Source organism: Ornithorhynchus anatinus, chromosome 21 (genome assembly GCF_004115215.2).
Source record: "Ornithorhynchus anatinus isolate Pmale09 chromosome 21, mOrnAna1.pri.v4, whole genome shotgun sequence".
NCBI lineage: Eukaryota > Metazoa > Chordata > Mammalia > Monotremata > Ornithorhynchidae > Ornithorhynchus > Ornithorhynchus anatinus.
Genome location: NC_041748.1, coordinates 12,754,026 through 12,756,882, shown reverse-complemented (window position 1 = coordinate 12,756,882; position 2,857 = coordinate 12,754,026).

Genomic DNA, 2,857 nt, shown 5'->3' with positions numbered 1-2,857 from the left:
TAAGTACAGGTTTTTAAAGACAGACATACCCGAGCAAAGACATAGACTGACCACAAAGGCTCTGCCAGTAAAACTATCTAGAAAGTGAAACTGCACCCACTGAAAAAGTGTAGGAGGGCACTCTTAACCGATAAGGCTGACAAAAAGGATTCAAAAAGTGAATTACCCTATGTCATTTCAGTGACACAAGCCAAGGGATTTCTAGGGTAATTCACTCAGGTTCAAATTACCCCCAAATCATGCCAGGAACTCCTGGTTTATATCACTGTCATATATTTCTCAAAAGCTTCAGGTCTTAGTGTTCTTGTCAAGTCCCGACCCCGATGTTCAACTTTCTTGCCTGCTTCCCCGACGGACGTGATCTCATAGAATCAGATCATCCAATTTCCATCGGGCGATCAGGTTTGTAGTCTGTTGAGTGTTAACTCGGTAGCTTGTTAAACACCCCAACCTCCTGCCTGCAAATTCCAGGTTGAGGGGAGATCAGATTGAGAAGCCGGGAGCCCGGTGAACCAGGACTCCGATAGGAAACCCCAGAAGAGGCACAGGGTGAGCTCTGGGGAAAGGCATGAGCGAGCTTCTCGTCGCCTTCACCCTAAATAACTGTGGGGCTGGTTAACCGTTTCCTACCTAGCACGCACTGTACTGAGGGTGGGGTAGAGACACAGATGAAGAAACTGAGATGCAGAGAAATTAAATGACTTACCCAAGGTCACACAGCGGACAAGCGGCAGAGCCGGAACTAGAAACCAGGTGCTCTAGACCGTAGGGCTGTCTCTAGACTGTAAACCTGCTGTGGGCACGGGAAGTATCTGCCAACTCTATCGTTTTGCACTCTCCCAACCCCTTAGCACAGTGCTCGAAACACAGAAAGCCTCAGTAAATACTATTGATTAATTGATTGACTCCCAAGTCTGTGATCTTTCCACCAGGCCCCGCTGCCTTCTCGCTGGGCCTCTCTCCCTACAACATTTTAGGACTACCTAGGCACTTAGGGACTCACACCTCCTTCCCACAAAGGATTTATGTGCATCTCCTTACCCTCTATGACTTCCTCCTGTGCGTAATTTTAGTGCCTTTCTGCCCCGCTTGACTGTGAGCTTCTTGAGGGCAGGGATTAAGTCTCCTAATTCTATTACATTCTCCCAACCGCTTAACTGAGTGCTCTGCACATAGCAGGCACTCGAAAAATACAATCGATTCACTGACTGATTGATTCACCCCGCTGGCAGAGGGTTTCACTGTTTAACTCTCAGTTTTCGGGGCAGGGTCGGGCCAGCAGCCTCTCCCAGTTTGTCCTATCTTCCCCTTCTCCTCCTGATCTGCTTTAGGGCCATGAGTCACATCTCCTCCAGGAAGACTTCCCTGAATAATCTTTAATCATCCCCCCTCCAATTCTTCCTCTTCCTTTCTTGTCAAATTCCAACCCCACCTAAACATTTGGATACTCCCCCTCTCCACCCCTTTCCCGGTAGCATTTGACTCTGTTGCTTTCCCCTACTGCTATTATTTTAGTGTCTATTTCCTCCTCGAGACTCCAAGATCTTCGGGATCAGGGATCCCATCGATTGGTATTCTCCCAAGCTCTTAGGACAGTGTTCTGCACAAAGTGCCTCCTGAATACAACTGATAGGTTGATTGAAAAGGAAAAGGCAGCAACAAATCCACTACTGGGCAACAAAAATATGGTCTGGAAGGGCAGAAGAAAGAAGAAAAGGTGGAAGAGGAGGAGTAGCACAGGTGTGAGCTGGGAGGGAAGAGGAAAAGGAGACAGAAAAAGAAAGATCCCACCACCCCGGGAGACAGCAGAGCAGGAATTGAGGTTAAATTTAAACTGGTAGAATGAAGGAAATTTTGTCCATGGGTTGAAACAAGACCTGGCAGGGTGCCTGGCCCAGGTGACTAATAAATAGGGGCTCTCACCTGCACTTGAGCTCATCTGATCTGTTTCGTCCAGAATCAGTCACTTTACTCTTGAAGTGGTCATTCAACATCTTTATTGAGCATTTACTGTGTGCAGAAGTCCGTACTAAGTACTTCGGAAAGTAAAATATAACAATAAACAGACACATTCTCTGCCCACAATGCCTTTACGCTCTAGAGAAGTGAAGAGAATCACTCGTTATTAAAAAAAAAAAAAACCCAGCAGAAGCAGAATAAAATTAATGCTTCATTACTGAGAATTCATGACATTCAGTTTAACCTGGGAGCAGAATGGGTTCAACATGAAGAGACCACATAGGCTGAATCAGTCTCCCTCTGTGCTTCCCCCAGAGCCACCCTGTTCTCTAGCAGAGCGGATTAGTAGATATTAATGGAATAATCCCCTCATTAAAATGACCGTTGCTTTTTAAAGCCCTAATGGGAGTCAGTCAGTCGATGAAAAGTATTCGTTTGGATCAAAGATGGCTCCGCAAAGTTACAGATGAGGTACTGTGACCTTAAGTTTGTGAAAAAACATAAAAAGGTATTGCCCCTGGTATTAGGGGATTTCTTATCATCAGCATCGGTGGTATTTATTGAGCACTTACTAAGTGCAGAATACTATACTAAGCACTAAGGTGGATATGGGGCATGCAAATGGGACAGAGAAACTGTCCAGCAGTGGGCTCAGGGTCTAAGTAATTATTTCATTCAACCGTATTTATTGAGCGCTGTGTGCAGTAATGATCATGATTCATAATTACGGTACTTGTTAAGCACTTACAATGTGCCAGGCACTGTCCTATGAGCTGGGGTAGATACAAGGTAATCAGGTTGGCCACAGTGGGAGAGAACACCACCATCAGTGGTATTTTTTGAGCGCTCACTGAATGCAAAGCACTGAAACAAGTGCCTGCAGCATGGCTCCGTGGAA